We start from the raw sequence: 15,434 nt of genomic DNA on the forward strand, positions 1-15,434 counted from the left end.
CACGGCTCCCCCTCCCCCACCACCGGTCAAAGAGACCGCGCCTGATTGGCTGCTCAATAGTCATAGAGTGACACAGTGTGAAAACAGGCCCTTCGGCCCAACTTGCCCATCCTGGTCAACAGTGTCCCAGCTACACTAGTCCCACCTGCCTGCCTGCACTTGGCCCATATCCCTCCAAACTTGGCCTATCCATGTACCTGTCTAACTGTTTCTTAAACGTTGCATACACAAAAATGCTGGAGAAACTCAGCGGGTGCAGCAGCCTGAAGAAGGGTTTCGGCCAGAAACGTTGCCTATTTCCTTCACTCCATAGATGCTGCTGCACCCGCTGAGTTTCTCCAGCATTTTTGTGTACCTTCGATTTTCCAGCATCTGCAGTTCCTTCTTAAACTCTTAAACGTTGCGATTGTCCCAGCCTCAACTACCTCATCTATCAACTTGTTCTATACACCCACCAACCTTTGTGCGAAAACGTTACCACTCAGATTCCTATTAAATTTTTTCCCCTTCACCTTAAACCTATGTGCTCTGGTCCTCGATTCCTTTACTCTGGGCAAGAGACCCTGTGCGCCTACATGGTCTATTCGTCTCATGATTTTATACAATATGATACGATAGAACTTTATTTATCCCAGGAGAGAAATTGATCTGTCAACAGTCATAAAACACAAACTACATGAAACATGAAATTAAAGGGATGCATGGAAAGGATTGGGGATGTGCAAAGATTGGGGTGGGAGGCGAGGTGAGTCTGTCTACCCCATGACAGAAGGGGGAGGAGTTGTACAGTTTGATAGCCACAGGGAAGAAGGATCTCCTGTGCTGTTCTTTACTACATCTTGGGGGAACCAGTCTGTTGCTGAAGGTACTCCTCAGGTTGACCAGTGTGTCATGGAGGGGGTGAGCTGTATTGTCCAAGATGCTCCGCAGCTTGAGGAGCATCCTCCCCCCCCCAAGACCAACTCCGAGGAATCCAACTATGCCCTCTGGATGGAGCCAGCCTTCCTGATGAGTTTATTAATCCTTTTGGTGTCCGCAGCCTTCTCCCTGCTGCCCCAGCACACGACAGCGAAGAAGATGGCACTGGCTGCCACCGATTGGTAGAACATCTGCCACATCTTACTGCAGACACATCTTACTGTACTACTCAAAAAGTACAGCCGGCTCTGTCCCTTCTTTACATAGCCTCCGTGTTCCTGGACCAGTCCAGTTTACTGTCCAGGTACACTCCAAGGTATTTGTGCTCCCTGGTAAATTGCACATCCACACCATTGATGGAGACAGGGGACATGGGTGTTCCTCTCCTGCTAAAGTCCACCACTAATTCCTTAGTCTTGTCTGTGTTTAGCTGCAGGTGATTCAACCCACACAACTCCACAAAGTCTTTAAGAAGGAACTGCAAATGCTGGAAAATCGAAGGTAGACAAAAGTGCTGGAGAAACTCAGCGGGTGCACCAGTCCGAAGATGGGTTTTGGCCCGAAACGTTGCCTATTTCTTTCGTTCCATAGATGCTGCTGCACCCGCTGAGTTTCTCCAGCACTTTTGTCTACCAACTCAACAAAGTCATTGACTACACCTCTGTATTCAGCTTCCCTCCCCACGTTGATGCAGCTCACAGTCATCTGAAAACTTCTGTAGGTGGCAGGAGTCGAGTTATATCTGAAGTTATATATGCACCTCTATAAGATCTTTCTTCATCCTCCTGCAGGAATAGTCACAGCCTAATCAACCTCTCCCTATAGATCAAACCCACGATACCTGGCAACATCCTCGTAAATCTTCTCCATACCCTATGGCATAGATTCAAGGATGCAAATTAATTCCTTTCATGGCATTAAAATATGAGAAAAATGCTGGGCTGGTTGACTTGCGGTGGGGATGGAAGGGTGAAGTTGGGGACCGACTCTGTCCTGCAGCATCGATCTCTGTCCCAGAGAATAGATCTGCTCGCTCCCTGTCTCTGCTGTTAATTTAGTGGCTCTGATGTTTGTTGTCAAATGTGGTGCTCAATTACATCACCGACATAGAGTCATAGAGTGATACAATGTGGAAACAGGCCCTTCGACCCAGCACGCCCACACTGCCAACAATGTCCCAGCTACACTAGTCCCACTTACCTGAGCTTGTTCCATATCCCTCCAAACCTGTCCTATCCATGTACCTATCTAATCATTTCTTAAACGGTGGGATAGTCCCAGCATCAAATACCTCCTCTGGCAGCTTGTTCCATACACCCACCACAGTTTGTGTGAAAAAGTTACCCCTCGGATTCCTATTCAATCTTTTCCCCTTCTTTTGAACCTATGTCCTCTGGTCCTCGATCCCCCTACTCTGAGCAAAATACTCTGTGCATCTACCCTATCTATTCCTCTCATGATTTTGTATACCTCTGTAAGATCTCTCCTCATCCTCCTATGCTCCATGGAATAGAGACCCAGCCTACTCAACCTCTCCCTATCGCTCACACCCTCTAGTCATGGCAACATCCTTGTAAATCTTTTCTGAATCCTTTCAAGCTTGACAATATCTTTCCTCTAACATGGTGCCCAGAACTGAACACAATATTCTAAATGCCGTCTCACCAACGTCTTATGCAACTGCAACATGACCTCCCAACTTCTATATACAATACTCTGACTAATGAAGGCCAAAGTGCCAAAAGCCTTTTTGACCACCTTATCTACCTGCGACTCAGCCTTCAAGGAACCATGCACCTGTACTTCTAGATCCCTCTGCTCTACAACACTACCCAGAGACCTACCATTTACTGTGTAGGTCCCGCCCTTGTTCGACGTCCCAAAGTGCACACTTTTCTGTATTAAATTCCATCAACCTTTCCAACGCCCACTTGGCCAATCGATCTAGATCTTGCTGCAATCTTTCACGACCATCTTCACTATTTGCAAAACCACTAACTTTTTTAACATCAAGAAACTTGCTAATCTTGCCCTGTACGTTCTCATCCAAATCTTCGATGGTTCAATGGTGCTTTATTTGTCATCTGTGCAACTGCAGAGTGAAATTCTTTTTGCATATTTACAATCTCTTACGCTGAAATTGGATTTCTACAGCTTCAAATGCTGCAGCAATTGTCAGTGTTTCCAGTAATGCCAGCGTGTCACCTTTCTCCAACAGCTTGCGTTGTAAGCCTGTTGATTTGCAACTTTGTACCACTTGATCCCTCATTTAATTTTGCAACTCAGTTCAATAGTTGCAGCCCTCAGAAACTTGACCAAATCTCGTGACAAACTGGACAATGCTTTCCCCTTCACTCTCTGATGAAATAATGTTGTTGAAAAACAAAGATATGGTAAAACTTTGCCACGGATGGTCATGCCACGTATCATCTTCGTCAAAAACTTGTTGTTTAAGATTCTGCCACCGGCAATGATGGTCCAATTCTATACGGCTATCGTAGAGTCTGTCCTCACCTTCTCCATCATGGTCTGGTTTGGCTCAGCCACCAAGCACGACATCCAGAGGCTGCAGTGAATCGTCCGATCAGCTGAGAAGGTTCTTGACTGTAACCTTCCCTCCTTTGATGATCTGTACACTGCAAGGGGCAGGAAGCGAATGGGTAAGATAATCGCTGACCCCTGGCCACAAACTCTTTGAATCACTTCCCTCTGGAAGGCGACTCTGGACTGTCAAAGCTGCCAAAGCCAGACATAAAACCAGTTTTTTTCCACGACTAGTAGCTCTATTCAATAACCAAAAATCTGTAGCCTCATTTTGCTCTGGTATTTTATTTAATGCACATGTTTAATCAATACATTTTTATTATTAATGTTTAATATTTTATGTGTCATTCCGAACTGTATGTCATGACACTTGCGAGCAGAGCAAATTCCTTGTATGTGAATACTTGGCCAATAAACTTATTAATCAACTCATAAACTCATAATAAACATTAAAGAACAGAGCGCAGCACATTTCGAACCATGCGAATCAATCGTTCCCAAACACTGCCGTGATGGGATCCTGCTGGTAGCAACGTTACAAAATTTTGAGATTAAAAAAATCAAGGCTGCAATTTATCCCATCAGATAAAGCATAAAAAGAAGTTTAATCTGACACCTAATTCACTTTCATATCTTCAGTATTAAAAAGGTTATGGCCTTTTTCATACTTGGAAATTAGCATTGCTTTTCCATTGACTTAACTCAAAAGCTGGGATTGAGGACAGTCAAAAGCCCATAACTTTCGTAAAAATTAAGAGAACTGAATGAAATTTTCAGTTATTATAGATTGAAGTATTCGGAAACAAATATGAAACAATCTTAATTGGATGACCTGAAGTTAAAGCATATAATTAGTTAGTTACCTAATTGTAGCTAATTACAAAATTCAATTACTAGATCTAAACATCTATCCATTTTTTAAGAAAAGGTTAACATTTTTAAATAGCCTAAGTGTCCAAATAACATTCACACAAGAATTCACAATATAACATGATTTTTAAATCTCATTGTCATGAATTGATAGGCCAAATGGAAGGAATTTAGTGTTTAATTCCCGTAAATTAATGGCCATTTAAATCATCTTGCGAGTGAGATTTTGTGGAACGCGATCGATTGGAACGTTGCGGTTTGCGGTGAATTTGAACCCCATATCGGCAGGAAGAACACTGCCGGTTCGTATTGAGGCCTTAATCACATTTTCGCCGATGAAATTTTGATTAAAGTAATCCTAAGAAGCAAGTTTATATGTAAAATAAACGACTTACCTTATGTTTTGTCCCATATGTGAGATCCGTCCCGTTGTCGGCGTTGACGGCATTAGAAGTAGATTTTTATTTTACCCCAGCGATTAAATTGTCCAGCGATTTTTTTTTTAAACTTCAGAGAACGGCAGTCGGAACGATTTTTCAGCATCAGGTAGTAGCCCGAGAAAATATATCTCGGACAGGCAGGAGAAAACGGCATTTTAGTCCCCCCCCCCCCCGCCCCCTCAAAGGCACCAAAGTCGCGCACACGGCCAGTGGCAGAACTGCAACGCCGCTGAAGGTAAGTTTTGTAACATACCTACTGCTGGGGGATTAAAGCTTCTCCTTATCCTTTGCTGAAGCATAGCATTCTGGATCTTATTCTGATTTAAGCCATCGAGTGCTTCTCTCAATTCTCTTTCCGCTCCAATAAAATTTGTGCCATTGTCTGATCTTTAAGATGAAACTTTACCTCGTTGACAGATGAATCTTCGTAATGCCTGAATGCAGGAGTCTGTGTCAAGTGTAGATACAACTTCAAGATGTACTGCCCTGCTTGCCATGCAAGTGAAGATTACACCATACCTTTTAAGTAGACTTCCTCCTCTCGTGGCCTCTATAAGACCGAAGTAGTTTACTCCTATTTTGTCTGGTAGAATCCTCTCCAGAGCCACATCTGCCATTTTCTGTTCTCCAACTGTCTGCACCCTGCTGTCGTCTACACACAACACAGTCTGTTATGACCTTCCTAACAGCGGAGTTAGCTTTGATAATCCAGTATCTTTTATGAAGTCACGACAGTATATAATTTCTTCCTCCATGTCCAAGCTGTTCATGGATATGTCGTAACAGTAGTGTTGATATGTGAAAGTCCTTCGAGAGAATAACAGGATGCCTAGCCTCTTCAGGCATCGCTAGTCTATTCATGCGACCACCTACTCTCAGAATTCCTTCATCCATTACCGGATCTAGCTTATACAAATGACTGCTTCTTTTGACACCATGTTTACCAGCTTCTAATGCTCATAGCTCTTCTTTGAATCTTTGTCTTTGACAGAAAGAAATAACTGCGTTTTCTGCTTTGAGAAGATCTTCAGGACATAAACACCGTCCGCAGAATGATGCTTTAAAGACTTGCATCGCTTTTTCAACCTTTTCCTTTAGTTTGCCAGGATCTTTTTCAAAGATACCTATAGCAATCTGCTCTCTTTTTGTGTCAACAGCAAGAGCATTGCCCTTAGTTTAAGAAACCAAGCTGCCACAGTATTCAGCATACTCAGCTTACTTATTCAGCTGGTATAGTCAGGCGCCGGTAAGACATAAGTTAGTTCTTGTACGAGAGGGGTTTACTGATGGGCTGGGTCGCGATCAGCGCCACGGACGGAGGCAGAGAGAGAGGTAATAGTGCTTGTCAAGTCAAACTAAAATGAAAGAACAGGTGCAGAGAAATGCTACATTGAAACCACGAGACAGTGATTAAAGTGGGCGGAACCCCAGCCTGCCGAGTTCTGCCCGGGGGTCAAAAGGGCACACAGCACCAGAAGCCAGTGAAGAAGATACAAGAGACTTGCGGGCGGCAAAACTTGGACAGTAAATCAAAAGGACTGTCCGAAAAGACTGCCGCGATAGCCAGAAAAGGCAAGCAGGACTGATTTTCTACAGACCCGATTGGCAGCCGGTTTTTCACCTGGTAAAGACTAAAACTGCTAAAGACTGATCTGCCAAAATAAAAGGAGGAGAAAATAAAAAAGGTGGAAAAGAAGTGTTTGGTCTGAGTGAATCCAGTTCATCATTTCGGGGTAGATAAATCAAATCCCTTTCAAGCGGGGAATCTGCAAAAGCATTAGAAGACTTGACAGTGAAAAACCGTTGTGACCAGGCGATCTGGAAACCTGGAAAAGAGACAGTTAAGTCAAGATAAATCATGGCTGATGAAGTTACTGGAAAGTCAGCTGAGCAGCTCAAGCTGAAGAGGACAACAGCAAAACGGGCATTCTCTCGCCTTGTTAACAGCATCATTAGGAACCATAAAGAAATGTCTGAAGAGGAGCTCAGGAACAATTTCAACAAACTCATGCAGGAGGCCGAAAAAGTCATGGAAGACAATGACGATGTGGAGGCTGGACTCATTGCAGAGCTGGAGGCGGAGCTGGACGCAGATGAAGAAACTGTGTTAACTGAACAGCAAAACGCGACCTGGCAAAGACTGCAAAGGAGTGTGAGTCGAAACTAAAAGAGGTCAAAGGGCTCATCCAGGATACTCTATGGGCAAACTTTGGAAATTTTGAATTTTCCACCTCACTACAGACAGCAGATGGTGCATGTGAACTTGCTGCTGCCACCGCACCATCAAATAGCAACCAAGAAGCATATGAATTCATGCTTAACCACCTGCAGAAACTGGTAGAGACTGCAAAGGAGACGTACAGTCGGTGGAAACGATGGGTCCCTCTGGATGAGCAAGAGAGCTTCCAGAAACACCTAAGAACACTCGAGCTTCTCGTCCCCAAGCTGGTTTCCAGGAAGGCTGACTTCATACAGGCAAGAATAAAGAAGGACGCTGAAGGATTAGCACAAGCAGCGAATGCTTTCAATTATCCTTCACCAGCCATCAGACTGAGACCCACGGCCCTTCCTAAGTTTACTGGAAACAAGCGTGACTTTTATAGATGGAGGAAGGATTGGGAAGCACTGCAAAAGCAAGGTGAACCCACTGGATCAAATGAGGTGAAGAAGGTTCAATTGCTGGACAGTCTGGAGGACAAAATTACAAGAGACCTCCGCCTCACAAGTTCTAACACTGCAGATGATATCTTTTGTGTTCTAGAGAACCGGTTTGGAAATCAAACAGCTATTGCTATTGAGATAGTGGAGGAGCTTCAGAGAATCCCACCTGTCAGAGGACATCAGCCACGTAAAATAGTGGAATTAATTCAAGCTGTGGAAAAGGCGCTTAAGGACTTGAGCGATCTCGGAGACACAGGCGCTATTAAAAATCCACTGATGACAAAATCAATTGAAACCAAGCTTCCAGAAACACTCAAGAAGGAATGGCTGGTTTATGTAGCTGACAAGAGGAATGCTGTGGCAGCAGAGAAACGGTTTGACAGTCTCTTGTCATTTCTCAAAGAGCAGGAGAGCATATACGAACACTCGAGCAACTGAGGGACGAGGAGCCAAGCAGAAAGGAAACTCGGACTGAACCAAGACATGCCAGAACCAAGTCTACCAAGTCAGGAAATGACCACACAAGTTGTGTAGTCTGTGGTGACGTAAAGCATAAAAGGAAGCTGTACTTCTGCAAGCAGTTTCGAGGGCTAAAGCTGACAGAGAAAAGAGCTGCAGTAAAGAAGTTGGGAGCATGCAAAAAGTGTCTTGAAGTTCATGATGATGGTTGATACTGCAAACCTGCATATCTGTGTAAAAATCAAATCTGCAAGGATGAACAGACTCCTGAGCATCATTTTTATCTGTGCCCCAATTATGAGATGAGGAAAAGCAGTGTGAATCAGAGAAGGAGTAAATTTGGTCCAGAGGAAGATAAAGGCAAGAAGAAATATACAGTGCACCAAGAGGAGTTTTTCAGCAAACTTCCACCAGAGTTGGCAAAACAATGCCGAGATGTGTTCTCCAACACTGCATCAAGAACCTTCAACACTGCAAAGCATCAGCCAAGCCTCCTAAAGGAAGGTGGACTGCAAGAGCATCCAGTGATTATGATGCTTCTGGAGGTCGTAGCAAATGCTGGACAAAAGGTTGGGACATTAATTGACTTGGCTTCAGATACCAACTACATAACTCACAAGGCTGCGAGTAGACTGAACCTTAGGAGTGAAGACATCATGCTTATCGTCCATGGAGTTGGGGGGATGAAGGTCCACGTAGAGACGAGGCGCTACCTTCTAAAGATCCGAGTGAAGACTCCCAAGGGCACACTCAAGTCGCACCAGTTAGTTTGTTATGGATTGGACAGCATTGCAAATGTTCACAAACATGTGACACCACAGCAGCTGCAAAAGTTATTTCCAGACGTCCCACTTGAGGAACTTGTGAGACCAAAAGAGATACATTTGCTCATAAGCCATAGAGAAGGTCAGCTGGCGCCTCAGAGGATTAGAACTGTTGGAGATCTAATTCTGTGGGATGGACCACTGGGAAAGACTGTTGGAGGTTGTCATCCTGAGCTGTTTGAGAAGCTTACCATGTCAGCCCACATGTCCAAAACACACTTCGCAAGATCAATGAGAGCAGCTGCTTTAAAGTATGAGGAGCTCACTGCCCCAGTCCCTGAGGAACTTTCACCAAACGGACAGATCGCCGTCAAAGTCCAGAAGTCACGTACATCAACCGCCAATCGGGACTTCTTGGATTGGTGGAAGTGGGATAGCATTGGAGCAGCATGCGAGCCAAAGTGCGGGGGTTGCCGCTGTGGAAACTGCCAGCCAGGCGGAAAAGAAATGACTCTTGCTGAAGAGAGAGAGCTCGAAGTGGTAAGGTAAGGCCTCACCTACGTAACAGGAGACATAACTCTGGGAGACATAAAGAAGATGTATAACTCAGTCTGGTTGGAGGACCGTGAAGTACACTTACACAGATTCCTCTGGCGAGATTCCGAGGACGAGGAGCTGGGAGAGTATGCTATCACAAGAGTGAACATCGGAGACAAACCTGCGGGGTGCATTGCACAGTTGGCAATGCGTGAGACTGCTAATCTTCCTTCTTTTACCCACCTCAAGGATGAGCAGCAAGTACTCCAGAAAGACAGCTATGTTGACGACATCCTCACATCTCACAACAGCCTCGACCAGTTAAGAATCATCACAGCAAATGTGGAACGAATCCTAAAAGCTGGTGGGTTTGAGCTCAAGCCTTGGGTTCTGTCTGGCCAAAGTGGGAGGAAGGAGGACAGTGATGCTTTAAAGAAAAGCAAAACAAAAAGCATGATCCTACCAAACCAAATGCATGATGATGATAACAAGGCACTTGGTCTGGGCTACATTGTTGAAGAGGACATGCTCCACGTTATGGTGGGAATCAATTTCTCCAAGAGAAAGAAAAAGATGCGGCTTGGTCAAGGCCTTCTACAAGAGCAAATCAAAACTCAGACGCCAAATCCCCTAACAAGAAGAGAGCTTCTCAGCCAGGTAGCAGGGCTATATGATCCCATTGGCATAGTGGCTCCTGTTAAGCAAAAAGGAGCGATTCTAGTACGCAGAGCTTTCCAATAAGTAAAAGAGGGAAGCTGTTCGGTCAGAGACACATGGGACATGGCACTCTCAGATGGACTCAGGGAGGATGCAATTAAGCTCTTTGAAGAGTACGTACAACTTGGAAAAGTTAAGTTCGTCAGGGCACTGACTCCCTCTTGCTCTGCAACTGAACCCTTGGGAATCACCTTTTCTGACGGAAGTGAGCACACCTACGGGGCAGTGATGTACCTGAGATGGGATTCAGACCATGGCCTAATTGTCAGACTTGTGGAATCCAAGGCCAAGTTAACTCCCTTGGACCACAGAGGAGACGCTGTTAAAGCAGAGATGTGCGGAGCAGTGTTCACCTCACGCTTAAAGAAGTATTTTGAGCTACACAGTCAAATTCAAGTGGAGAAGAGGTATCATCTTGTGGATAGCCAAACAATCCTTGGTGCAATACAGCGAGAAAGCTACGGATTTCAGACATTCTTCGCCAATCGGATTGGAGAGATTCAAACAAGCACCAACATTCAGGACTGGCGGTGGATTCCTGGCCCACAAAACATCGCTGATGTAATCACCAGAGGTGCCAGCCCTCAAGACCTTGATCAGTATTCGGAGTGGCAAAATGGACCGAAGTTCCTGGTATTGCCTGTGAGTGAGTGGCCAATAAAATCAGCTAAAGAACTGGCTGCCACTGCCAGAGAGAACATCAACAAGTTACAGAAGAAAGCTTTTGTTGCAGCACTATCAAGAGCCAAAGTAGAGAAACAAGAACCGGAACCAACAAACCCAAAGAGACCACCTGCAGGGTCAGCTATTCAGAACCTTGTTGATGTCAAGCGGTTCAGCGTTCTAACTCGACTGATCAAGACAGTCGCATGGATTTGGAGAGCAGCGAAGAGGTTTCTTGGCAAGAACAAAGCCCTAAACAATCCAAAGTGGGAGGCCATCTCTTTGACAGGAGTCATTACAGTAAGAGAACGAGAAAATGCTCTAAAAGACATTTTTTGTGCTGCGCAATTGGGCACAACTTTCCCAAGCACCACAACAGATTGACTGGTAGCCTATAAAGACCAAGATTCTAGGCTGATGGTTTGTGGTGGTAGAGTGCAGATCTTTGAAGAGGATAAAGTTGCTGTTCCCATTCTGCCCGTTGAGGCCTGGGTGTCCATGCTGCTAGCTCGGGAGGCTCACAGGGGGAGTCATGACGGAGTGGCTGGGACCTTGCTTAAAATGAGAAGAAAGGCTTGGGTCATAAAAGGAAGGAGAATTGCTCAAAAAGTCGTTGATCACTGCATAATCTGCAAGAAAGCAAAAGCAAAGAAATGTCAACAAGTAATGAGTGATCTGCCGCCTGAAAGAACTGAACCTGCTGCTCCTTTTGAGTTTACAACAGTAGACCTCTTTGGACCCTACCACGTACACGATGACGTCAAGAAGAGGGTAAAACTCAAAGTCTGGGGAGTTGTCTTCTGCTGTATGGACAGCAGAGCCATCCACACAGAGTTAGTCAACACCTTATCAAGTGAAGGGTTTCTGATGGCTTATCAAAGATTCACAGCAATCCGTGGGCACCCCAAGAAGATCTGGTCAGATCCAGGCACCAATTTTATTGGCACAAAACCAGTCTTAGAGGAACTATATAGGTTTTTGGACAACCTGGACAGAGCAGCTTTGGGGGAGAACGCAGCAAAAAATGGAACAGAGTGGATGTGGAAAATCCATCCTGCTGATTCTCCACACAGAAATGGCGCTGCGGAAGCTGCTGTGCGCGTTGTGAAGAGAGCGCTCCAAAGTTTTAGAAAAGAATCGTCACTCAGTTATAGTGAGTTTCAGACAGCTCTTTACATGGCAGCCAACCTGTCAAATGAACATCCAATCGACGCCAGGATACAAAGCCGGGAAGACTGCGTTCAGTACATCACACCAAATACTCTTCTGCTTGGCCGAGCATCTCAGTGCGGAGACATCAAGACTTTTGACTTTTCCAGCTACCCCTACAAAAGACTTAGAACAATGCAGTCAGAGGTGAACAAGTTTTGGAAGAGCTGGAGCCAACTCGCTGGTCCTAACTTGTTTATAAGGAGCAAGTGGCACACCACTCAGAGAAATGTCACTGCCGGAGACATTGTCTGGTTAAGTGACCAAAATGCACTGAGGGGGCAATTCAAGCTGGGCAGAGTTGTCAGCTCCAATCCAGACCGCAAAGGCATCGTGAGAGACGTTAATGTATGGATCTTTCCAAGTTACTCCATTCCTCTGACAAAGGCTTTGAAAGGAAGGGCAAGGCATTCCACTCAGGGGAAGGAGAGGATCTAAGCCATGACTGTTCACAGGGATGTTAGGCGGCTGGTTGTCTTACTTCCAGTAGAAGAACAAGACAGAAATGCATCAGGTGACTAAGTTCAAACCTAGACTTCAAAGTTTGACTTTAAAGCGTCGAACTCCCAAGTGGTTCCATTGGAAGATCGAGTGGGAGGTGTCAAGTCAAACTAAAATGAAAGAACAGGTGCAGAGAAATGCTACATTGAAATCACGAGACAGTGATTAAAGTGGGCAGAACCCCAGCCTGCCGAGTTCTGCCCGGGGATCAAAAGGGCACACAGCACCAGAAGCCAGTGAAGAAGACACAAGAGACTTGCGGGCGGCAAAACTTGGACAGTAAATCAAAAGGACTGTCCGAAAAGACTGCCGCGATAGCCAGAAAAGGCAAGCAGGACTGATTTTCTACAGACCCGATTGGCAGCCGGTTTTTCACCTGGTAAAGACTAAAACTGCTAAAGACTGATCTGCCAAAATAAAAGGAGGAGAAAATAAAAAAGGTGGAAAAGAAGTGTTTGGTCTGAGTGAATCCAGTTCATCATTTCGGGGTAGATAAATCAAATCCCTTTCAAGCGGGGAATCTGCAAAAACATTAGAAGACTTGACAGTGCTGCTGTAGAACGTGCTCCGCATATACTGAGACAGGTATTGTTTTTGTTCTCTCTCTTGCCAATATATCTGATTTGTAACTAAACAGACGAATTAGCCTTTTTTTGTTCTACTAGTCAGATCCTTGAATCTGTTCACTTGTAACACATGCCCACACCAAACCATTCATTCTACCTTTATACCCTTTATATCTTCATGTATCCTCTATCAATGACCTGCTGGCATATGCAATGACTCTCGATTGTCCAGCATGCTTCTGTACAAGTACCCCTCCTATTCCCACTGGGCTTGCATCTGCAGTGACTTGGGTTGGGGCCTTTGGATCATAGTATCACAAAGAATGGGCACTCTGTTTGAACACCTGATATGCAGCTCTTTGTTCTGGACCAATCGCAAAGTACACATTTTTCCTTGTCAACCTCTTCAGTCGTTCTGCTGCAGTAGCAAGGCTTGGTATAAATCTTGCAGAAAAATTCACCATATAAAGGACACTCCTCACTTCAATAGCATTGCTTGCTTCTCGAACTTCTGCCACAACTTCATTTTTGCCCTCAGCTGGATTTATGCCCTCACTGGTCAACTTGTGGCCCATGAATACCAATTCTGCGACAACAAGCAAACATTTTACAGGTAGCACAGGTTTTGACCGTGTCGCGTTGACGGCGTCAAGCAGATTCTTTTTTCCACTTTAGGCTCCACTCATAGAGAATATATTTTTACTTTAGTTCCACTTGTATAGGGAAGTTTTTTACTTTAATGTAATGGCAATTTCAAACCTTTCCATTGTCATTACTACGCAGGCAGGAGGGAGTGAAACAAATTTACGCAGTCGATGATAAAAACAAATCTTCCAGTCGTTATTTCCAGTTTCATTGATTTTAATTGAAGTTGTTGTAATTACAAGAAGTGCACATACCAGATCCTCTTTACTCTTATACAAATTGTAGCTTTCCATTCTTACTATCTGACCTGGCAAAAAACTCTATTCCTTCTCTCCTGCTCGCTCCAGTTGATCTAATCACTTCCTGTGGGTTTGCTAGCCTCATCTGATGTATGCCACGCCCATCTATGTATCAAAATCTCACCTCCAAACATACAAAATAATTCTGCAAGAAATATCTAGACAAAATAATGAAATATGCTAACAGTAACGAGCTTAAGCAAGAATGGCTACTACAGCCGGTATAAAGTCTGGCGCCGGTAAGACATAAGTTTGTTCTTTTATGAGAGGGGTTTACTGATGGGCTGGGTCACGATCAGCACTGCGGACATCCGCCAATGTGTAACTGATAGAGTATTGCAATGTGAGAGGAAAGCTGAGAACTCAGGGGAAACCCACATGGTCACAAGAAGAACATGCAACCTCCACATAGACAGCACCCGAGGTCAGGATCAAACTCGGGTCCCTGGGGCCATGAGACAATGGCTCTCTACTAGTTATGCCACTTTGCTGCTTGCAAGAAGCACCCCCAACAACACGGGTACCAGCTGATTAAAATTATGAAAAAAGCATAATAATTTCTGATTGGAGCTTCCACAAATATTTTTGGTGGTACGGAATATGCCACCACAAAAACAGTTCAAGAAGGCCAAATAGATACGTCAAAAGAAAATCCTCGACCAGTCAGCATGTTTCTGATAAGTACTGATCTGTAACTTTGCAAAGTTGGAAATCTAGCCCAACGTTTTATGATAGTAGACAAAAATGCTGGAGAAACTCAGCGGGTGAGGCAGCATCTATGGAGAGAAGGAATAGGCGACGTTTCGTGCCGAGACCCTTCTTCAGGCTGATGTCGGGGGGTGGGGGGGGCGGAAAAAAGAAAGGAAAAGGCGGAGACAGTAGGCTTGTGGGAGAGCTGGGAAGGGGAGGGGAAGGAGGGAGAAAGCAAGGAACACCTGAAATTTGAGAAGTCAATGTTCATACCACTGGGGTGTAAACTACCCAAGCAAAATATGATGTACTGTTCCTACAATTTGTGCTGGGCCTCATTCTGGCAATGGCAGAGGCCCAGGACAGAAAGGTCTGATTCGGAATGGGAGGGGGAGTTGAAGTGCTGAGCCACCGGGAGATCAGGTTGGTTATTGCGAACTGAGCGGAGGTGTTGGGGGAAGCGATCGCCAAGCCTACGCTTGTTCTCACCGATGTAGAGAAGTTGACACCTGGAACAGCGGATGCAGTAGATGAGGTTGGAGGAGGTGCAGGTGAACCTCTGCCTCAACATTTTATGATGTTTGGATTGGAAAAATCTGGAGACAGAGATTCACCAAAGTAAGTTACAAAATGCAATGTAGTAATCCATGTGATTTGCGATGTATCTGGTATTGTAGCGGCTGCATCCGCTCTACCCTAAATTATCTTCTCATCTCCATTATCAAATTTAATGATTTTTCCTTTGATGGGAGAAATGCTGTTGGTTTACTCTGTAAATAGTGATAACAAAATTAGCAGTTAATAAGATTCCCAAGACCGTGATCCCATTTTATGACAAATATAACAAATGTGGCAAATGTTTTACGTTACTGTGCAGATTTGTTCATGTGATATACCTGGAAGATCAAAACACTGCAAAAACATTTCCTTAAAAATATCTTTACAATAAAA

The sequence above is a fragment of the Amblyraja radiata genome, chromosome 2, assembly GCF_010909765.2.
Source record: "Amblyraja radiata isolate CabotCenter1 chromosome 2, sAmbRad1.1.pri, whole genome shotgun sequence".
Lineage (NCBI taxonomy): Eukaryota > Metazoa > Chordata > Chondrichthyes > Rajiformes > Rajidae > Amblyraja > Amblyraja radiata.